The 25,043-nt window shown below is 39.9% G+C and overlaps 1 protein-coding gene across 1 annotated transcript in view; it reads right to left on the reverse strand.

The window, feature by feature from the left end:
* LOC143623782 (strigolactone esterase D14-like) overlaps positions 1-25,043 on the reverse strand; it is a 293,982-nt gene that overhangs the window by 84,295 nt on the left and 184,644 nt on the right. The gene's annotated exons all lie outside the window — the stretch shown is intronic.

Consider the following 25,043-nt stretch of genomic DNA (forward strand, 5'->3'; position numbering starts at 1 on the left):
ATTACTAATAATCCGTCTCCGGTGGTTATCCCTGAAAGTTTTCCGAAGTATAAGGGTCTAGCAACGGAAGAACCTTACTTTCACTTGGAGGCATATGACTCCATTTGCAACACAATTGGGGGTCAAGGTTTTACATTGGATGAGGTGAAGTTGGTTCTATTTCAGTTTTCATTGGAAGACAAGGCAGAGATGGTTTTTCACTTTGCCTTCTGCGTCTATTTATACTTGGTCCGAAATGCAACAAATATTTTTGGAAGAATTATATACGGCCCAAAAGACCAAAGATGCGAGAAGAAGTTTGAGAACCTTCCAACAACAATCGGTGAAATGTTTCATGAAGCATTCGAGAGGTTCAATATGATGATCAAGAATTGTCGTCATCAGGGTATTGCTTTATGGGAATTGTTGAATGCGTTTCATGAGGGTTTGAGTATGGAGGATGAATGGAATTTGAGGTCGATCACTAATGGTACATTTGGTGCAAATTATGAACAACATGATATTTGAAACAAATGGCTGTTACTTCAAAGAGAAAGGCCCAAACCGGACGAAGAGCAAGACCGGCTATTGGTAGACCTCAAGTGCAAGCCGTGGAAGAAGGAAATGTACAAACCACTAAGGTAATTGATGTTTGTACAAATTGTAACGAGTTGGGTCATGCTTTGGAGGTATGTGGGGTAGGTCAAGCACCAGTGGAAGAGGTGAATGCACTTCAAGGGGGAGGTGGTAGGAATTACAACATGAACTCCAATACCTACCACCCCGGGTTGAGAAATCACCCGAATTTTCAATATGGAAACCCGGCCACTCAATCTAACCCAAATTTTCAAGGAAATCAAGGCAATTATGTTCCTCACCAACAATACAATAACCAAGGTAATTTTCATAGTGGGAACAATCAAGGGTTTCAAGGTCAAGGGGGTGGCGGTCAAAGCAGGTCAACGAGTTAAAGTTCATCGAGTGAAAATGAAGTGATGGAGATGCTCAAAGTGATGCAACAAGACATGCAACGAAGAAATCAACTCGATGAAATTCGCATTGAAAATGATGAAGTTAGAGATAAAGCCATCCAATCATTGACCACACAAATGGGTCAACTCGCAACTGAAGTGTTCGACTTGAATAAGAATAAGGGTCAATTGCCAAGCGACACAAAGGTAAATCCTTCTCATAACCCTTCTCGTAATGTTCCTATTAACCACGTTAGTGTTTTAAGAAGTGGTAAAGAATATAAAAAGGATTTATCACCAGGTGTGGTTGATGGGGAAGTGGAGGATATTACGGGTAATGAAAGTGATGATATAATTGTAACAAATAAACCCACTAAACATGTCACTTTTGAAAAACCGTTAAAAAATCAGGGTCAAACTTCAAATTTAAACGATAAAAATAAGGAAGTGGAACCAAATGCGGTCCCATTTCCCTCGGCTTTACTCGACCCGGGAAAGAAAAATATCATTTCAAGAAGGGGTCCTCAAAAAGAAGAGACGTGGGAAGTTTTTAAACAAGTAAAGGTAAATTTACCTCTACTTGAGGCAATTAAGCAAGTACCCGCATATGCAAAATTTTTGAATAAATTGTGCCCTCAAAAGAGGCAACAAAAAGTGCCTCTATGAGTGGATTTAACTGAGCGGGTAAGTGTGGTTTTAAAAGGAGATCTTCCTCCTAAGCTTCAAGATCCGGGAACGCCCTTAATTAACATTCAAGTAGCGATTTTCAAATGTCTAAGGCGTTACTAGATCTTGGGGCCGGAGTAAGTATTCTTCCGGGGGGTTTATACGACCAATATGATTTTGGTCCTTTAAAACGAGTTGAGACAACGGTTTTGTTAGCCGGTTTGTCTCATAAACTTCCCCGAGGAATTGTGCGGGATGTGAGAGTAAAAGTTGAAGAATTTTACTATCCGGTTGACTTTTTGGTCTTAGACTACTCATCGGTTGATTCGACCCAACAACTTGGGTCGGCCGTTTTTAAACACCTCTCATGCTGTTATTGACAGTCGATCGGGCACAGTTGATATGCCTTTTGGAAATAGGAAAATGAGATTAAATGTGTTCACTAACAGATCTAATGCTTTATGTGGTGATAGTGTTTCATGGCAGATAATGTTGACATGTGTGAACCGCATGATTATGAGGAAGATGCTTTGGAAGCATGTGCTTGTGAATTTTCTGAACAGGTACATCTTTGCGCATTGAGGATGGAAGAGAATAATCAAGACGTGTTAGCGGTAAAAGAAGGACGGCCACCATGGACTCATCAAATTGAAAGTCTACCGGCTGTGATCGATTCGGGTACAAAACCATCATTAGAACGCCCAACGAAATTGGAATTGAAGGATTTGCCTAGCCACTTGAAGTATGCATTTTTGGGGGATAATGACACGTTACCGGTCATTATTGCATCTAATTTAGAAGAGGCCCAAGAACAAGAATTATTGAAGGTGTTGAAGACGAACAAGGCGGCCATAGGTTAGATAATTTCCGACTTAAAAGGCATTAGTCCATCTATAATCATGCACATAATCATCACCAACGAGGATGCGAAACCAACCCGAGAGACTCAAAGAAGGTTAAATCCAAATTTGAGAGAAGTTGTGAAGAAAGAGGTAATAAAGTGGTTGGATGGGGGAATTATCTATCCCATCTTGGATAATGCAAGGGTAAGTCCTACACAGGTGGTACCGAAAAAAGCAGGTATACATGTAATTAAAGATGAAAGCGGTGAACAAATCGCCACCTGACCGGTCACCGGGTGGCGAGTTTGCATTGATTATCGTAAATTAAATGCCGCTACATCTAAAGATTATTTTCCATTACCTTTCATTGACCAAATTATTGAAAAATTATCGGGTTAAAAGTATTACTGTATTTTGGATGGGTACTCGGGTTATAATCAAATTGCTATCCACCCGGATGACCAATACAAGACCACATTCACCTGTCCGTATGGCACTTTTGCTTTTCGGCGAATGCCATTCGGATTATGTAATTCCCCGGCCACATTTCAACGTTGTATGATGAGTAATTTTCGGATATGGTCGGGGAGTCACTTGAGGTATTTATGGATTTTTCCATTTTTGGTCCAACTTATGAAACTTGTCTCAATGAATTATAAAAAGTTTTAAAAAGGTGTGTTGAGACAAATTTAGTTTTAAGTTGGGAGAAAATTCACTTCATGGTGGAAGAGGGTACCGTGTTGGGTCACGTGATTTAGGAAAGGGGAATGCAAGTGGATAAGGCAAAGGTCCGGGTGATATCGTCTTTACCTCGACCTAAAAACATTAAATGGGTAAGGTCATTTTTGGGGCATGCGGGTTTTTATAGAAGATTTATTAAAGGCTTTAGTGTGATCACAAAGCCTTTATGTAATTTATTATTAAAAGATGCTCCTTTTGATTTTACTAATGAGTGTTTGCAAGCGTTTAATGTTTTGAAGGAACAGTTGGTGAAAGCTCCCATTTTACAACCACCAGATTGGTCAAAGCCATTTGAGATTATGTGTGATGCTAGTGATACGACTGTCAGAGCGGTTTTGGATCAACGAATCGATAAAAAGCCGGTGGTAATTTATTATGCGAATAAAAATTTATCCGAAGCGCAACTTAATTATACAACCACCGAAAAAGAATTACTTGCGGTGGTGTATGCTTTGGATAAGTTTCGCTCGTATATTTGGGGGAGTAAGGTGATTGTTTATTCGGACCATAGCGCTGTTCGATATTTGATGGAGAAGAAGGATGCGAAAGCACGTTTAATTCGATGGGTATTGCTTTTGCAAGAGTTCGATTTAGAAGTTTGGGATAAAAAGGGGTGTGAAAATGTCGTGGCGGATCACATATCCCGAATTCCATTGGAGGGTGTCGATGACCCGATGGAAATAAACGAACGGTTTCCCGATGAACAATTGTTAGCCGTGTCAACCACACCGTTGTATGCCCACTTTGTGAACTATTTAGAAACAGGGTCTATTCCAAGTCATCGGGTGAAGAAAAGAAGACAATGGTTCATGGACCAAGTGAAACAATATATTTGGGATGAACCGGATTTGCTCAAGATTGGTTCGGATCAAGTGATAAGGAGATGCATTTCCGACTCCGAGGTGTGGGAGGTTTTGACTCATGCACATGCATCGGCGTGTGAAGGTCATTTTAGCGGTCAAAAGACGGGTTACCGGGTGCTTCAATGTGGGTTTTATTGGACCACAATTTTTAAAGATGCAAGTGAGTATGCCCGACATTGTTTGAATTGCCAAAAGTTGGGTAGTATCTCAAAACAGGATGAAATGCCATTGCAACCAATTTTGGTGTTAGAGATTTTTGATGTCTAGGGAATTGACTTTATGGGCCCGTTTCCGAACTCAAATGGATATTTATATATCTTGGTTGCGGTCGATTATGTGTCCAAGTGGGTAGAAGCAGCAGCAACAAGAACCAATGACCATTCGGTAGTTTGCAAATTCGTTCAATCAAACATCTTTGCTCGGTTTGGTATCCCGCGGGTTATTATTAGTGATGGGGGGTCACATTTCAAGAATTTCAACTTTGGAAAGCTTTTAAAAAGAAATAATGTGAACCACCGAATTTCTACTCCTTATCATCCGCAAACTATTGGACAAGTTGAAGTGTCCAATCGCCAAATTAAAGAAATCTTGATGAAGACGGTGCGGGTCGATAGGAAGGATTGGTCTTCTGAGTTAAATGATGTGTTGTGGGCATATCAGACCACCTATAAAACTCCTATTGGCACAACTCCTTATCGGTTAGTTTATGGTAAGGGTGTCATTTACCAATGGAGTTGGCGCATAGGGCGTTTTGGGAAATCAAGAATGTTAACGCGGATTATAAGGAAGCGGGTGAATTGAGGAAGTTGAAGTTAAATGAGATTGAGGAAATCCGGGATGAAGCATATGAATGTGCTTCCACATACAAAGACAAACTAAAAAAGGTCCATGATGCAAAGTTGAGAAAAAGAACTTTTGAAGTGGGTCAAAAGGTGTGGTTGTATAATTCACGGTTAAAGTTGTTCCCGGGTAAGTTAAAGAGCAAGTGGATGGGCCTATATATCATCACAACAAAAAAAGAGATTCTTTCCAACAAAAAAAGAGATTCTTTCCAAACCCTTATAACTTTATCAACCGATTTTTTAGTCTATTTTGACTAAAATTTCACAAGGGTTTCGATTATATCACTGCATTGGAAAGAATCTCTTTTTTTGTTGGTCGATTTTGGACAAATAAGTCCGAAAATTTTTGGGGTTTTGGTTTACTTTGAAGTTTTCTTCATCTTCATCTCCTACAACACCAAGGTATGGAATTTATTTTCACTATTGATGGCATGTTGCAATGATGTTGTAAGTTATTCATAATTGTTCTATATACCCACTTGCTTGTTTGAGTGATTAGTATAATGATTATACATTATGGTTGTGAATAGTGGATAAATGTTACAAACTTATGGTTGTTTAATAGATAATGTTGAAATCATGTGTTGGTGAAATTCTTGAAATTTTTGGTAAAATTGATTAATGAGCGATTATCCATAACCATAGTAACAAGAAAGTATGGGGAAGTTCAAGTTGAATTAACTTGGTTGGCTTGGGTTGTTTTTTGTGTGTAGATGGGTAGAACCTCTGACAAGGGTAAGGGAAAGGCATCAACTTCTAGCGGTTGAGCAGCCCAATTAAAGAGGCAAAGAATACAGGAAGAGCAAGCACATGTGCAAGTACAAACGGTAAAACCCACATGGAAAGGTGGGGGATTGTCAAAGTACGCATTGGAATGGCAAGCGGAGCTGTTCATTGATAAAATGGCCACGTTGAATAAACGAATTGATGGGTATATGTGTGAGAAGGAGGTAACGGATCCCGGTTTTGAGGCTTTTGGGATAGTTAACAGATTTAAGGAATTAGGATGGGAAGCAGCTCTGAAATGTTATGATGAAGAGAGCAGAACTTTGTATGATCAGGAAATTGAGGAGTGGGTGTCTACATTAAGATGTCCCACATACAAAAAAGGTAATGACATTAAATTGATTGGGACGGTGGGAGGACATGAAGTGGTGAGGTCATTTGATACATTTAACCAGATCTAGCTTTTTGACACCAAACCAAGTAACTCATATGTGTATCCTTATGTCAAAGATTTATTTGAATGTCCCGACAAGCGTCCTCAATGGCACCACATGCTTGAAAAAGTTCTCAGAAGAGGTGGAGGTTCGGTGAACAGATTAAGAGAAAGGATTTGAAGATTGAGGCACAGTTATTGATGTCTATTTGCTTGTATTATGTGATGCCTCGAAGGGGAGATATTTCGATAGTGCGAAACTGTGACATTCCTGTGCTGTATGCGTTGTTGTGTGGGACGCCCCTTATTTCTTACTGATATCTATTCATGCATAATATTTGGATCAGCCGGGAAAGCAATAAGCGGAAGTTAATTCTGCATTGTCGACTGATCACAACATTGTTAAAGAATCATGGTGTGATAACTGACGAGTCGGTGGGAATGACCAAGGTATTTAAAGAGTTTAAGTTGTCGGATTTACCGGGTCGGGAGTACACAAAAACTGATAGGCACCACGTGCTTGTGTGTGATAAGGTTAGATGGAGAATGGTTAGAGAGGATGTAGAGGCGGAGGAAGATGATGTGATATATTAAGTGGAAAAAGTAGGTGAGCCTGATTACATGGATGTGGGTGGTGGCAGCAGTTCCCAACACGGGGGTTGGGATTATTCGGATGGTTATAACTCCTATGGTAATAGTTGGGCCCACGTGGGGTCCCTGAATGAGGTGGTGGAGAGGCATAGGCCTTCCACGCATGAGAATTGGTCGGATGAGCCACGCGCATTATTTGACCATCAGACCTTCATGGGGGCCTATAGTGAACGGGCCGAAAAAGAGAGGCACGACAGGTTGGAGATGTGGAACCGTGCCAATGCTTATGGGCGAGAACATGAGATGAACATGAGATACTTGGATGATAGGAATCGGAGGATGCATGATCAATGGCATGCAGGTGAACCGGTTGTACCGGATCCACAAATTGTAGATTACACGACTCTACCTCCGTATGACGGTTGGGTACGCTATCCCGAACCACCTCTTCATCACTCCATGTGGATCAACCCGATGCAATCAATGGCACCACCACCACCACAAGAAGAAGAAGGAAGCAGCGGCGGCGATGGGGCGTTTAACTTCAGCCAGTTCTCAGAGTTTATGACATCTATCTTTGGGCCGGCCCACTTGCCTTACAACTGATTGAGCTTCATGATTCCAGGTGAACACTGTTCTTTATATTTTTGTATAGCTGTTATTATTTGGTCCTTAGTTATTTTGGGTGGATGGGTGGTGGATGTAATACTTATGATTAAGTGTTATAGGTTGTGTTGAAAAGAAGGTTGTGTTTATGAAGTAGTATGTTTCTTTTTTATCAAAATCGTACATTGGGGACAATGTATCCCAAGTGTGGGGATGAGGAAATTTTCGTTTGTTTTCAAAAATTTCGTAAAAAAAAGAAAAGAAAAGAAAAATCAAAGAAAAAATTAAAAAATCAGAAAAGCTAAAAAAAATAAAAAAATTGTGTGTTTAATGAAACCGGAAAGTGGTAAGATGGCGTGGTAAAGTTTTGGTCCCTTTTCATGGTCACAATTCCCCAAATAACATATGTCTAGTTGTTTTAAAAAAGGAGATTATGTAGTTTTCTTACCAAGGTTAGCATGCTTTCGGTGTAATAACTTGCATAACACGTTCGTTTACACTTGAGAATTGAGAAAGTATTGGTTGGTGAGACGGTTGATATTCTCTAATAGAACTTGTACAATTAGTGCATTTCGAGATCTTAGCTTGGCATGAGTGCAAAAGTAATAGAGGCACTTAGGTTAAGCCTCGTCTGGATGAGCGAGAGTGTGGGTTTTGGGGGGTTGGGGCCTCATACATTATACATATGAGGATGGTTATGTGAGGGGCGGGGGTTGGTTCCTTTAGAAAACATTATTGGGCCTATTCTTTTATTTTATCAACCCCAGTGTTATATTGCGAAATGATCCGACTTAATAAGTTTCTATGTAATTGTTTTAGTATTTATCAATTAGATATGTGAAGCATTATGTTTATCATGCTGGTATGTAATGTTCAAGTATTATATTAGTTCATTGAAAAAAAGTTTGTATTAGAGTTGCAATGTTTATGTATGCATAGTTTAAAGTATTATTTATTGAGTGAAAAAAAAAGTTAATGATGTTTATAGTTGTTTATTTCATTGATTACTTAGTTTGTTTGTAATAAGTCGGATTGGATCGCTTGAGCTACTTTCAATATTCCCTTCCATGCCCTTACACTTGGCCCCATTACAACCCGTTTTTAGGACCATCTTGATTTGTATTCATGTCAAATGCATTTACATAGGTGGAGATTTGATGATTGTACAAGCGTATGTGAGGAGAATTGATTAAACATGAAATGTATGGATGATCACCAAGGAAAAGTTAATGTGTAAATGTGTGTTATGTATAGGTAAAAACCGAAAACATGTTAGGTTTGGTTAGAAATATTCGATTTAAATGTAACATCAAGTGAACTAGTGCACCTGATAAAAATAAGGGAATAGGGTATGACTTGGGACCTTAACCGAACCAGAATTGTGGTAAGATTAATGGCTACAAGTGGAAAATAATAAAAACTTTGTGTTGAGATGTTTCTTGAGGGCAAGCAACTGGTAAGTGTGGGAATGTGATGGGTGGTCCATGGGACAACCCTTAATTGATCTAATGCCATTAGTAATCATGTATTGAGTTGGTTTATTTTGTGGAATTGGATAACTACGGTGTTTTTGGTGAATTGTAGGTTCTAAGGAGGTTCCGGGGCTACTAGGGTGTATCATGAAGCAACCTAAAGAACCGGGTACGCGAGAGATGGTCAAAAGAAGTGAAAACAAGAAGTTGGGGCTGAAGTCCACCGTGACCCACGGTCCAATATAATCAAAACGGACAGAGGCCACCGTATCGTGGCCTCTGTTCCACCATGAAGACCACCGTGACCCACGGTGTAGACCGTGGGCCATGGTGCAGGTCGTAACTGCCGATTTTTTTTAGTTTAATACTCATTTTTGGGTTGTCTTTTCATCTATCCTTTATTCTAAACAAGCTAGAGACGAATTTTTGAGAGCAAGAACAAGACTTTGGTGATTATAATCATTTGTTTGGGTTTATGATTCGTTCGATTATCTTAATTGAGGTGATGATTAATCAAACAATGTGTGGCCAGTACTCTTATTGTTCTCTCCCGAATTGTAAGGTTTTCTAATTGGATAATTGTTAATCGTTTATGTTATTGGTGTGATAGTATTTTGATCATATGATTATTTTGCTATGGTTATTGTGTATTTGTTTTGTAATTGTTAGTATGGTATAAATTCATGTTCTTGACTATCTGTTCTTGGTGCCATAGGCAATCGAGATTTAGTAGAAGAGAATTAGGGTTAACAATACTAAACTGGTTATTGAGTGACAACCTTGCATTTTTGTAAACCAAGTACTTAGTCCTCTCTTATCACATCCAAACGCATTTTCACGAACTATAATTGTGTAGTTCATCTCACAAGTAAACATTAACTTTATAAACATTGAAAACCTGAAATTGGGAGAGAGCATTCTTTCTTATAATGTTTAAAACTCGTTTATTGTTTTAGTTATTTTTGTTAATCAAAACCAAACAACCAACTCTTTGAATTTACTTTTGCACTTAGTTTAATTTAGATAAATAACAAAACTTCTTGGTAACACAATTTCCACAAACTCCCTGTGTTCAATACCCGCTTATCGTTATCTAATAGTTGTAATCGGTTTATTTTTGAGTGAGTCTTCGACATCACGTCAGGAGTATCAATGGAATTAATTAACTTTGACATGTGTGATTTCTTCTTCTGTTTGCCCTTTTTTGTAGGTTCCTGGACGGATCGTACACGGGATATCGCTAACAACGCAGGTGCGGAATCCCTGCGCAGGTAGTTACGAGTGTAGAGATAGAATCACACGAGCAATAAATCAAACACGTTATATTAATAACCGAACACGTGACTCACGGTCACTATTACAGAAGATGACACGTAACAATACGAAACACACTGAAACAAACCCTAAAACGACCAACACAAACTGTTTCGTCTGAAACAGTTTATATACACGACAACTTCGCCATAGGCGAAGTTGTCAATAACTTCGCTGATTCAACAAGTTCGCCATAGCGAACTTGTTGACAACTTCGCGCATTACAAAACAAACATAAACAAAACATAATTACATTACAGACTCGATTACAAATGCTAGACTATGAACTACTGACATACATGTACCAACAGACTCCCCCTTGGCAGTAGCTTCATATCTTGATCTTCAAATCTTGAGTCTTGTAATCTTCACCTCTACGCGTGCGCCCCTTCTCTCACACATACCGACACTACCCTTTGATATTTCCTAGCTTGATCCTTCCAAGCAGGAATGTAGAAGATCTTCTTCTCGTTGAGCACTTTCAAATCAGCCTTCGATAGATTAACAAGATGCATCGGGTCGTACACCCGAAGTACTTCTTGTTCATCCTCATCTTCCATTACCGCCTCAGCTGTCTCACAATCCACGTACCACCATTTTAAATCTTTTAGGACGTTCTTGGGCATAACTTTCATCGGTACTTCTTTCAAATGACGGACTGGTTTATACTTCATTACCATCCAAGGTTTGCCGTCAGCCCTCATTCCACGATCTTTGTCTTCTATCAACTTTCCTTTTTGAGGCTTTAGCAGTTCAAACTTTTTGTCTTTAATGGCTTCTTTCCAGACGATCTTCCCAATGATTCTTGCCATATCATCATTACTTCTATTGATCAGCCCCAATCTCGCTAAATCTCTCACCTCACATTCTGGTAAGGAATTCAGAGATCTCAACAATCTCTTAAAGTACTGAATGCCGTCGTACCGTTTGATCACAAATAGTTTCAGCTCTTTGTCGTACAACCAGCATATGATTCCTTTCTTTGACTCTGCATAGCCCTTTATATTATAAGTCTTTCTGAACATCGTTGGCACTGCAGGCTTCTTGGTTTTAACAAACCACTGAGCACAGCCTTCTTTCCAGTTCGGCTGCTCCTCCCATACTGTATCTTCTATCACGCTCTCATCCCCCAATTCTGATCTCTCAACAGCTGGAATCTCATGTTCCACTGAATCATCTACAATCTCACCTTCTTCTAATACATCTTCCACATTAATCTGTTCTCCAATCCTCTCAATCTCATCCATAGGCAACACGTCATCATCATCCATCAACTCATCATCCTCCTCCTCATCCAACTCCTTCAACGCATCAATAACGTCTTCAACATCAGCGTCGTCATCCACAACTACAACATCATCACCAGCTGCATTTGTAGACTCCCCCTCAGTTGTGGAGGCTCCAAGAGCCTGAGAGGTTCTTGGCAGCTCATCACCTGCACCTGAAGGTGCATTGGGATCATCGTCATGATCTTCTCGTCTTTTCGTTCTCAACTCATCGCCCCTACACGTCTTCTCCCCCTGAGATGCCAAGTAATCCTTGAAGGCATCTATTATTCGTCCATGTTCAACCAGGAGGGCAGCTTGTAGTCGATTGGATTCCACTAGGCGGTCAATAGTCTTTGACTGTTCAGCAACAATCCGCTCTAGCGAAAGAATCCTCTCGGTATCTGAAGTAGGCAATGGAGTTGGAGGAACATCAGCAGAAGTGACCGCAGGTGGTACACTTGGTAACCCTGCAGTAGAAGTTATTGTCGACTCCACAAACCGTGCAACTACCACCGGTGGATTAAGCGGTTGAGGTGGTAGGGACACAATTGTTGGTGCCGACGTCTCGATCGCCGTAACCTGTGCAGTAGTAGGAATAAGAGACATACCAGATAAGGCAGGTGGAGCAAAACGTACTAGTCTTGAAGATTCTCCAGCTCCCGAACCTATCCCTCTCTGTTCTCTTCTTGAACGTCTTAGCACAATCTGTACTGCCTCCTCTTCATCCACTTCATCCTCATCCTCCTCCACGGTTCTCGGCCTCTTTCCCGTAGTCCGTTCACGAGACACCATAAGTCTTCTTGCCTCAGCAAACGTCTCGTCTAGATCAGAGTCAGCTACCGAAGTAGCTGCTCTGGTAACATCCATAAACTGAGGACCCGAGACATCCATATCAAACAAACCATGTCCACTAAAAGCAGCATCTAGATCAACGTTTTCAGCAGTGGACACAGCCTGAGATATAGTAGCTGGCACAGCAGCAGAAGATACAACAGGCGCAGCTGATACAGCATGAGGTGCTGCCGCCTGATGTGGTTGCGGATCCCTGAACTCGTCCCCTCCTGCAGGAACATACTCCGGGTTAATGAGATACCCGAAAAGTGGAGTATGCCTGGGACGCCGCTCAGGGTTGCTACGAGTGCTCGACGTTCTGCACTGAGCAAAGATACGTTTTGTTACGCACTCAACGTATCTGATAGGGCGTCTTTGCGGTATAGACGGAGCGACATGATTAATAATCATTTGTAGAAACCGAGGATACATAATAAAACGCTCGCGCGCCGTCGCCCGTCTCTGACGATCAATCTCGTAAAAGATTAGCTGACTAAAAGAATATCTGCGGTTGTAAGTCAGCGCAATCATAGCCGATTGCATCGTCGCACCCATCCCGTCTGTTCCTGCCTTTCTGCCGGACATGCATACTATCAACACATGCATCAAAAAGCGCCATTGATCCAGCAGAAAGCCTTTCCTCCTCTGCGAGTCCCCCAGCGGACCCGAATAACCCATCCTTAAGTAAGCTCCGTCACGGAAAGGAGCTACGAATTCCGTTGGGTCGTCTCTCGTTTCATCACCGAACTGCAGAGCCAACCGTATGTCTTCCGAGGAAAACTGTATGTCTTGACCATTGACAGTTGCTCGCATCACTGGAGGCTCAGGTCTGCAATCATAATACACCGTCTGCCAGAAATCTTGAATGTTGGGCAGAGATATGGGTAGTGTATTAGTGATCGCGTGAAAAACTCGTGATCGTTGGAGAAATGTGATAATCTCCCTATAGTCTTCAACGCCTCGTGCGTCTGGATCCAAAGTGATGTATTGGTTATGGGCTGGGAAGAATTGTCGTTGCTCATCACCATCATCACCTCCAGTACCTCCAACAGCAGCCATATCTGCACAAACCAAATCAAGTTAGAGACCATATAATCATCTCACAAGTTCGCTGTGTACCATATGCGAAGTTGTGATGTACAGGCGAATTTAAAGGTGAGGCGAAGTTGGGAACAACTTTGCTTCATCTGTAAGTTCGTCTAAAAACTTATAAAAAATTTGAAATAGGCGAAGTTGTGTTCAAGGCGAAGTTATGGATAACTTCGCCATAGGCGAAATTAAGCTTCAAGCGAAGTTGTGGATAACTTCGCTGAAGGCGAACTTAAGCCACTGGCGAAGTTGAGAATAACTTCGCGTAAACCTTAACTTCGCCTGAATCTGAAACGGCGACTGTTCAGATTCAAACAAGGTTTATCCGATGTTTCGGACCGATTTAACGATCTAACAATGAAGTCCAACATATTTCAATGGTGTTAGGATGAAAAGGTCGTCCATGAACACGTAACGTGAGGTCGGAAAACTTGGTTTCTAAGGTTCGACGACCCGAGGTCTCGAACCGGGTAAAACTATAGCGAGAAAGATAGGATGATATTGACTACACATACCACGAGTATAGTAGAAACTAGGAACACAAGATCGAAATCGAAAGCGAAGAATAAGATCCGGATGTATTGGTTATTCGAACAAGTTCGCCGGTAATTCGAAAAAAGTGATATAGTTACTGTTTACAATCCCTTATATAGGGCCGAGTTGGTTCAGGCGAAGTTACTCTTAACTTCGCCAAGGCGAAGTTAAGCACAACTTCGCCGAATTCAACAACTTCGCCCGTAATTTTCAAAATCAGCCCTTTAAGTTTGAATAATCCTGAATTTAACCTTATTAATTACCAAAAAGAGTTAAACAAATATGATCAAGACCTAGTAACCAACAATAATATAACTACAAAAAAACAAAAAAACTTAGAAAAATTATAACGAAATAAGGGATCAAATTTCAGTCTAGTCAGGGACCACTACGTTTTAGAAAAGATCCTAACAGGAATCATACTAACGATGTGACTGTCACTTAGATCCGTGTTTGGCTGTATTATGACATAGAGACACAGGTTGTAAGCATGTAAATAACGTAAATGGTTTTCATCGTTTCTGTGATACGGATTAAGGTTCAGTTAAGCTCAAAAATTTAAGTTGGCAACATCTCAGAGATAATGATGTCTTCTATCTATTCTCAAAGCGTATTTGGCTATACCCAAGTCACCCCGAATTGACTTCGACCCATAATGTCTGATTATCTTGTAGATACACTATGTCTGCCTCCCGTTTTCTTCTAACTCCAGACTTGAGAAATTTTGATTGTTACTATGTCTCATAAGTATTTAAAAATATACACGTATATATATATATATATATATATATATATATATATATATATATATATATATATATATATATATATATATATATATTTTTTTTTTTTTTTTTTAAATTAAACATTTTTATCGACTTCGGAGTACTAAATCACTGCAAGTCCCGAATCTGGATCACTGCAGTATCTTGAAATGCTTTCTTCACGGGAATCAGAACACTCACAGGCTCGTGTATGACTGGGTAGTCGCTTTTCTGCCTATCCTTCGAAAAGATATGTATGAAGACATACAAAACTCTTAAGGAGTTTCCACGTAAATTCGAGTAAATTTAAGTGAGTATCACATACACTTTTACGCACCATAAAAATTACCATGACATACAATGACTGTTCTAAAGCCTTTTAAGCCTAATAACTTCACTAGTTAAGCACACACAATCAATATATATATCATTTTCCAAGGTTGGATCAATTTTCTGTTAAACACAGCATAGAACTTCATACGAAGTAACAGACTTGAACATTAATTTCATTTCCCACAAAAAAAACTTTAAATTCAATCGCCCCAATCACGTCAAAGTCGTCAGGTAAACGGCTATCCTGAAGATCCAATGGATCAACTGGACCGACCACATACAAGTATGTGTCCTTCTTACTAAGTATGACCGACTAATTTTCAGCAACTGAAAGAACACACGTCATAGCTGCCCCGGTCACTTTCAGTCTTCCAGTTAATGGCTATCCTCATTCTCTACGTTGAAACGAGGACCAAAACATATCCTAGGATATGTCCATCAAACTGAGGTAACCGACTAATTTTAAGCAAAAATGACCCATGTTTTTTTTTTTTTTTTTTTTTTTTTTTTTTTTTTTTTAAATCAAAGACATGGTTACTCGGGATTGATCATCCCGTTTAGCTCAATTAGGTTTTGAAATCTGGATTTATCAAACGCTTTTGTAAACAAGTCAGCAAAATTTTCAAGTGTATCAACTTTTTCGATCTTTATCAGTTTCTTCTCAGCACAATCCCGTATGAAGTGATGGCGAATGTCAATATGCTTAGTTTTACTGTGCTTCACGGGATTGTTAATTACTGAGATGGCGGCAGTGTTATCAATTAAAATAGGAGTAAGTAAGAAATTCAGACCATAGTCGCGCAATTGTTGCTGAATCCACAAAACCTGAGAGCAGCAGTTGGATGCTGCCATGTATTCAGCTTCGCATGTTGAAATTGCAACTGATGTCTGTTTCTTGCACTGCCAGGAAACTAATCTTCCTCCAAGAAACTGACAGCCTCCTGTTGTTGACTTCCGACTCTGATTACAGCCACCATAATCAGAATCTGTATACGCCACCAGTTCAACGTCTCCTCCCTTTGGGTACCACAACCCTAGTTTCGGCTTGCCCTTAAGATACCGCAAAATCCTCTTCACACCTTTCATGTGAGATTCCTTTGGGTTTGCCTGAAAACGAGCACAAAGACAAACAGAAAACATTATATCGGGCCTAGAAGCAGTTAAATACATTAATGAACCTATTATCGCCCGATACAGAGTAGGGTCCACATCTGCGTCACCATCTGATTCAGCGCCCAACTTGTGATTGACGCAGATTGGGGTGTCATATGGAGAACTGTCCTCCATCTTGAATCTCTTCAGCACATCATGAACATACTTTGTTTGATGAATGAACATCCCATCCTTCTTCTGATCAACCTGCAATCCTAGAAAGAAGGTTAGTTCACCCATAGCACTCATCTCGAATCGTTTCTTCATGACAGCCTCAAAATCCTGACACATGGATACTCTTGATGCAGCAAAAATGATATCATCCACGTAGACTTGAACCAGTAAGAAGTCACATCCTTCTCTCTTCACAAACAGCGTACTGTCAATCAATCCTCTTTCAAAACCATTTTCCAGCAAGTAGTCCGATAACGTTGAATACCAGGCACGAGGTGCCTGATGTAACCCATATAACGCCTTGCTCAACCTGTATACGTGATCCGGAAAGTCTGGGTCAGGAAAACCCGGAGGTTGCTCAACAAACACAACCTCATCAACTTTCCCGTTAAGAAACGCGCTCTTCACATCCAACTGAAATACCTTCATCTTTTTAAATGTAGCAAACGCCAAAAACAATCGAATCGCTTCTAACCGGGCAACAGGAGCGAAAACCTCATTGTAGTCAATACCCTCTTGTTGATTAAAACCTTTAACAACCAGCCTCGCCTTATTTCTCACGATAATCCCCTTTTCATCTCTCTTGCACTTGAACACCCATTTCGTGCCTATAGCATGCACATTCTTTGGTTTTTCAACCAAAGTCCAAACTTCCATTTTTTCGAACTGAGCCAACTCTTCTTGCATGGCTTCGACCCACGAGCTGTCCTTTAAAGCCATTTGATAATTCTTCGGTTCGACTTGGCTTATGAAGCAAGAGTACAAACATTCGTTCATGATACCTGTATCTTTAATGCTTGTATAAACACAGGTGTGCTCATTCAAGCTACTTCTGGTTTGTACACTAGAGGACACGTCACCTATAACATTCTCCAATGGGTGATCTTTGTGAATTCTCGTGGTCGGAACAGCACCGACATGCAAATTGTCTTCCAAGTTTGAAGAGATCTCATCTATGGTAGTTTCAGGCTGAGAGTGAAAAGGATTAATAAACTCATCTTCAGTTGAGGCCGCAGGGGTATCGATAGGGTTTGATGTGGAAGGCTGAGATTTTTCTGTCATCTGATGTTGCACTACCTCCTCTTCCTCATCAAAAATCATCTTCGTCACTGCTCTTTCGTCTTCTTCAGAAATTTCCAAAGTAGGTACGTTAAACGACTTAAAAAGTTTAACATAGTCAAACAGCTCAGCAGGTCCATTGCTTGGTTTTGGCGGTTGGTAACTAGTAATGTCGGTGTTACAAACCACCTCCACCTTGCAAGTTGTCGTATTGAAGACCCGTCTGTTGGGAGTCCCAACAACATAACCGACTAGGATTCCCTCATCAGCTACTTCACCAAATTTCGAATTAGTCTTCAAAATCGAACAAGGAGACCCAAAAGGTTCAAGACCGCACAAGTTGGGCTTCCTTCCGTGCATAAGCTCATAACAGGTTTTTCCAAGTCTCTTAACGGTTAACACCCGATTCAGAACATAGCAGGCTGTAGCAACTGCTTCAGCCCAGAACATCACAGGAAGCTTTGAGTCTGCCAGCATAGTTCTGGCTCCTTCAATCAACGTTCGGTTCTTCCTTTCAGCTACTCCGTTCTGTTGTGGAGTATACGGAGCGCTGTATTGATGCTCAATACCCTTCTGAAGACAAAAGATTTCCATCTCAAAGTTCTTGAACTCTGTCCCATTGTCGCTTCTGATGAATTTAACTGATTTACTCATGACGTTCTCGACTTTTGTAATTAGATTCTTCACCATCTGAGTCGTCTCGTCTTTCGTTTTCAGAAAATATACCCACGAGTATCGCGAGTAATCATCAGTTATCACCAAGCAGTAAGAAGTACCACCTAGACTTTGTACATTCACCGGACCGAAGAGATCCATATGAAGTAGTTCTAGAGTACCAGCAATTGAGTTGATCGTCTTGGTGAGATGGCTTTTCTTGTGTTGTTTTCCCTTCTTGCACGCTATGCATTTATCTTCAAAGTTAAAACTCTTTAAGCGAACGCCCATCACAAGCCCATTTTTGACAATGAAGTTCATCTTACGAAGATGAATATGTCCCATTCTCCTGTGCCATAATTCTGATTCTGATTCGCTTGCCTTTGTCATTAAACAGGATTCTCCGGTGGCCATTTCAGTAGACCTCATATCCATCACGTATGTATTTGTTTCACGTGGAGCTTTCATTACTATCCATTCTTCTGGTATATGAAAACCAGGCTTCAATACAATCGCTTCATTCTTAGTGAAATGGACAGTGTATTCTTTATCACAGATCTGCGACACACTCAGCAGATTGTGCTTTAATTCCTCCACAAAGTTTACATTTTCAAGTGTCATTCTCCCATTCGACACAGTTCCTCTACCGGTAATCCTTCCTCCGCTTTCACCTGCAAAACTAACTCTAGCTCCCTGAACAGGTTTTAAGTCTTGCAACAAGTGTTTGTTGCCTGTCATGTGCCTGGAACAGCCGCTATCTACAATCCAAAGATTGTTTGCAGCCCTGTTCAACTGTTCCTGCACAATAAAACAAAGAGTTAGAATCTTGGGACCCAAGACCAATTGGTCTTGGATCGATACGTCCCGTACCCTGGCTTTCTTAAGTTAGCATCAGGATAATTTCTGTAAGTCCTGTTAGGGAATCTCCCTGCAGATTGTGTGTAATGCCTTCCAAACCTTTGAGAATTGAAGGTGCTATATCTTGAGGTTTGGTTGTAAAACTGAGGTTGGTTTTTATGAAAACTTGAATTCGTTACATTTTGGCATTTTTTTAAAGTTTTCATTTTTAGCAGTAACAAAATGACGCTTATACTCAGTTTTATTTGGCTTCATACCTCTTAATCTCGGCTCCAGAGGGCAATCTGCAACTAAATGCCCTAATTTGTTACATCTAAAGCAACACCGACTCTCCAATTTCTTGTCAAATGTTGGTTTGGATGTAGAGGTAGTGTTACCAGCCGTTCGTCTCACATAAGGTGGGACGTACGGATTGAGTGGAGAACTCTTTTTAGAAACTTTATTTTTATCTCCATCGGTGGGTAACCCTACCTTCTCTTTTTTCTGATCAGATTCGGACAACTTATCCGAATCCGATGAGACTGGACTCAAAACAGAAATATTCACATTAGAAACTTTCGAACTTGTTTCTCCACAGCTAACACTTGGTTTTACACTTGTAATCTTGATTGGAGTTGTCTGAGGAACTTCGAAATCGACAGATTTCCGAACACTCGGATTATAAGTATAGTTGTGGTTAAAGGGTGGTGGAACTTCATTATATCCGATTCCTCCCCTCTTTGCAGAGGTACCTGGATCACTCACGAGGTGATCAAGGATGGCCGAGGAATTTCTGAACTGCTCAAGTTTGCGGTTCAGTTCCACCACCTTTACCTGGTGGTCAGCAATCTGTTTATCCCGATCAGCAATCACTTTAGTTTTTTCCTCCAAAACTTCATAACTAAGATCAATTATTTCAATTTTCTCAGCAAGTTTAATTTTTAAGCTTTGAACGTCTTTTTCACATGCTTTTATTTTAATTTTATAACTCGTTTCTCTTGCTTTCGTAAAATGGTGATCTTCTTTAATAGTTTTAAAGTCAGCATCTAAATGGACATACTGATCAGTTATTGTTTTAAGTTGCTCAGACAAATTCTCACAACTAGTACAAATAGTTTTAGGACTTACCTCGGAGCGATTATCTTTGTCATTTGCCATGAAAGCGGTTTCTTCTTCATTTGCTTTCTCAATTTCTTCAACCTTCTCACATTCTTCAGCTTCAGACTCAGCCATGTTTGCTTGCTCACCAGAACCACTTGAGCGTTGATTCCAGTTGTACTCTCCTGCCTCTCTGGTCAACATGGCATTTATCTCTCTGTTAACTCCTGAGTGTTGTGTAGGTCGACCTTGTCCTCGTTCAACCCTCTCATTTCTGCATTCCTTGGCAAAGTGCCCGTACTGTTGACAATTATAGCACCTTACTTTGGACTTGTCGAACCCGGGCCGACCACCAACAAACTTTCTCCCCGTCTTATTCATGAAACGCTTGACTCGCCTCACTATCATGGCCATTTGCCATTGCAAATCCATCTCCTCCAGATCATCAGCATCGATCTGGTCATAATCCTCATCCAGAACAGCAGGGTCCACAATCTTCCCCTGGATGTAGTTTTCATAGGAAGCAATAAATGATGCATAGACTGCAAACTGCTCTTCAGCAGATTTTACACTCATAGGCATCTTGGAATAACTATTGCTTGATGCATTTGCAGAAAAACTACTTGTGGATGCTTGAGGCTTTGAAGTACTAGATCCTCCAGCAACGAAACATACATCACCATTCGTGTTTACAGAAACGTTTCCTTCATGAGACGAGTCAGAGCCTGACTCCCCTTTAGAGTAATAAGCAGCAGATTCAGGCCTTGAACTTGAGCCTGAGTTAACCTTTGCACCATACATACCAGGGTCTTGTATCTGATCTGTAGGTGTTTCTTTTCGAACCATATTAAGCTCATAAGTTCTGAGCTTGTTCACTGCCGTTTCAAGATCATAATTAGGAAAATCTCTGTCTTCCCTCATAAGAACGGTGTACATTTCCCACTTCGGTGGGAGAGCATCGAGAAGTTTTTCAACGATCTCTTCTTCTCGGTAAGCAATCGAATAATTGCTAAGTTCTGTCATTAGATGATAGTATCTAGTGATAATATCATCCAGCGATTCGTTCTTCAAAAATTTGAAGACGGAGAACTGGGTCTTCAAAAGTTTTACCTTCGATGCACGGATACCCACATTCCCCTCGAATCTATTTTCAAGAGCATCCCAAAGCTCTCTTGCAGAAGTGTATTTTCGGAACGTATGGAGAACTTCTTGAGGAAGTGCCATTGTTATCGCAGCATGGGCCTTGCTTTCGGCCTCGTACATTTTCTTTTCTTCGTCCTCCATTTTGCTGTACTTCTTAACTACGTCACGGCCTTCGTATTGCATAGTAGGAGGGATATATCCATCCTGGATGCACACCCACATTTTGGCATCCTGGTATTTGATGTATTGGATGAATCTATCCTTCCATGCCACGAAGTCAGTTCCTTTCATAAGCCTCGGGGCCTTAATGGCAGACCCCGCTTCTACCTCCATCTTGACCAAATCGGAGATATTGATCGACGACATCCTTGCAAAAACCTGAAAAACCTGGAAAAACAAAAAAATATTAAAACAGCTCAGTTGGCGAAGTTAAGAATAACTTCGCTTGAAGGTTAACTTCGCTGAAAGAGAACTTCGCTGAGATCTTAAATTCGCTTGATTTGGGCGAAGTTAAGAATAACTTCGCTTAGCTCTGGCGAACTTATGAGTTGAGCGAACTTGGGTTTGAAGCGAAGTTGCGGATAACTTCGCTAAGGCGAACTTATGAAGTGAGCGAAGTTGTAGTTAACTTCGCTAATCCTTATATCTTCGCCAAAAACCCTAATTCCAGCGACGGCAACTTCGCCTGAAGAATGGTAACTTCGCCCGATGAACGGTAACTTCGCCCGATGAACAGGGAAGTTTGTTCAGATCTGTTTTCGTCAATCCAGCAGCTCCCGATCAATGCAAAGGCTTGAAAATGACTGTCAAGCACTAGCAAAACTCAATCCCAACAAAAACACGTCCCGCGAATAGGTCAAACGAGACGTTTTCTACACCCGCGTGAAATCCCGAACCTCACAATCGAGCCGATTGGCTCTGATACCAATTGTAGGTTCCTGGACGGATCGTACACGGGATATCGCTAACAACGCAGGTGCGGAATCCCTGCGCAGGTAGTTACGAGTGTAGAGATAGAATCACACGAGCAATAAATCAAACACGTTATATTAATAACCGAACACGTGACTCACGGTCACTATTACAGAAGATGACACGTAACAATACGAAACACACTGAAACAAACCCTAAAACGACCAACACAAACTGTTTCGTCTGAAACAGTTTATATACACGACAATTTCGCCATAGGCGAAGTTGTCAATAACTTCGCTGATTCAACAAGTTCGCCATAGCGAACTTGTTGACAACTTCGCGCATTACAAAACAAACATAAACAAAACATAATTACATTACAGACTCGATTACAAATGCTAGACTATGAACTACTGACATACATGTACCAACATTTTTGCATGCAACACAATGATCAGTAAGATTGAAGTGTTTCAGGGAAACCCCATCCACCAAATCATTTTCCATAAGATAATTTATAGTTCTGACATGAATGTGACCCATACGCCTATGACACAGAATCTAGTCTTTCTCAGTTTCTTTTGAGACAAAACACGTTTCAACATAAGTGGATATCTTAGTACTCATATTCAGTACATAAATATCATTTGACCGAGGAGACCGCATAACAACCATGTCTTCTGAAATGACATACTCTGGTTTAAGTATTATGCACTCCTTATCAGTAAATACAGCGGTATACTTTTTATCACAAATTTGAGACATGCTCAACAAATTGTGATCCACTTTATCACAAAAATAACTTTCTCGAATGTAATATGACTATTCGAAACATCTCCTTCTCTTGTAATCATTCCCCTAAAACTACCCGCGAAAGCCACATAATCCCCTTGAATATTCTTGACATTGGTTAGTAGATTGATGTTGTCGGTAACATGATGAGAGCATCCACTATCGATAATCCAGTTTTTACCAGATATAGTCTTGGATGAACCTTGCACATATAGGTAAAATGATTAGTTCAATAAGGCAGCCCAGGCCTCAGTCTTGGGCACCTCTTTAATTTTGCTTGAAGAGTTAATTTTGATTGAATCCAAATGCGGTTTAGCTGCTTGTGAATAAGTTACTGGCATTTTCGATTTTCATCTCAAATATGCAGCTTGAACTACATTTGTGTTCAAATTTTTAAAAATTGGTTCCGTAGGAACAAATTTGGGTTTTAAATTAACTTTGCTTTCATCGATATGAATCACTTTTTGTGGATTCACATTTGAAAACATGATGTGAGTCTCATCATTACAAGACATGGGTCTTTTCAGAATTTCTTTAACCAAAGGAACTGGTTTGGCTTGTTCCTTGATAAATGGATGAAAAGAATGTGATTTCTTAATTCAATAGTTTCTTACAACGTAACCACGTTCACCGCATAAAAATCATGTTCTCATGTAAACAAACGTACGTTGTGGTTTGACAGAAACTGGTGTATCGAAGGTTAATGAGAAACTCCCAGAACATGAACTTTGTTCAAGTCATCAAACGTAACAGCTTTCTTTTTCATATAACAATCAAGGTTTGAACAATTAGAAAAACTCTGTAACGTGTCAGTTCCTGTTGAATTAACAAATTTAACTTTCTTAACAGATTTTAACAAATGTTTTGCTTTAACAAATGGATCTGTTGTGTTTGATACTTTAGATTTAGCAAATGCATATTCAAGATCTTGTATCTTTGAAGTTTCATTGTTAAAGATACTCTCGATCATTTCTGTTTTGATAAAATTAAATGGAATGAATTTCTCAGTGAACACTTTGCTAAGACCTTTTAACCTAAACACACGACCAGTGTTTTCATTAGAAGGAGCTGGATTGATGAAGTGCATCAAATCAGCATCAGGAATTTTTGGTTTTTCTAATTTCTTAGCCTTAACCTTAGATGTCTTAGTCTCTTTTATTTTAGATGTACTTGAACCGTACACAGCCTTTTCAAATTCAAGAGGTTCACACAAGATGTGATTCTAACGTGGAATGTTTGATTCCTAGTGTACAATTTTAGTTCTTTTACATCCTCAATAATGAATTTCTCTACAAAGACTTTGTTATTTTGAATATGTGGTTTGTGAGTTGAAGATTTTTCTTTGTTATTTTGTTTCGGTTTCCCCACATGAATTACTGGTTCAATTACTACTTCTTCCTTTCCCGCAAACGGATTTTGGGATTAGTCATCATGAAAAGGTGGAGGAATCTCAACAAATCCTAAACTATTTTTAGAACCCTTTTGTTTACCAGATACTTCAATAATTTCATTCAACAAAAAGGATGAATTTATAAATTTGTCTAACTTTCTTTTCAGCTCTAAACACTCATTTTCAAGCTCGGTTACTTTAGATCTCTGTTTGAGAATTTCTTGGAATTGTTTTTCATTAATGGTCATTTGTACTGAAAGTTCTACTTTCAAATTATGATTACTTAAAGATAATCCCTCAATCTTATCCTTAGATATTTTTGTGTGTCTAATGATTATCTATATGTGTCCTTGATCGAAGCAACTTCTTTAAGCAGTTAATCATTTTGAGCATTAATTAAATCAATTTTCGACTTAACAGTGTCACAAGTAGAACAAGACACATTCTCAGATAATTTATCAGAAGTAGATGAAGAACTGACCTCGTCAATTTTTTTCATGCAAGCAAAGGTAGTCGGTTTCATGTTACAAGAAACATTTGAATCTGATTCACTGTCAACTTCACTTTCAGAAGTCAATCCCACTCCACTTGCATCTTGAAAATTTTCATTGTGCTCAAACATTACCATATTAGCATTACCTCCATTGCCCAGCAGTCGTTGATTCCAATATATCCCTTCAACGGTGGGTAAAGTTTGTGATCCCGTAGCCTTTGAAGAATTTTCCCTAGACGGTTTATCTTTCACCTCATTAAAAGTCTTTCCTGAACTTCTGTCTTGAGAAGGGGGACCATTGTATTCCTTCTTTGGCTTATCACATTCCTTAGCAAAGTGACCAAACTCTTGGCAATTGTAACATTTGACCTTCAATTTGTCAAAACCAACCCGTTTGTTCAAAGATAGTAAATCTTTTCTAGTTCGTTGCATAAACTTCTTCACTTTTCGTACTATCATAGTCATGTTACA

This window comes from Bidens hawaiensis, unplaced genomic scaffold (genome assembly GCF_021521415.1).
Source record: "Bidens hawaiensis isolate Kalapana, Puna unplaced genomic scaffold, B.hawaiensis_p1.1 tig00003540_1, whole genome shotgun sequence".
Taxonomy (NCBI): domain Eukaryota; kingdom Viridiplantae; phylum Streptophyta; class Magnoliopsida; order Asterales; family Asteraceae; genus Bidens; species Bidens hawaiensis.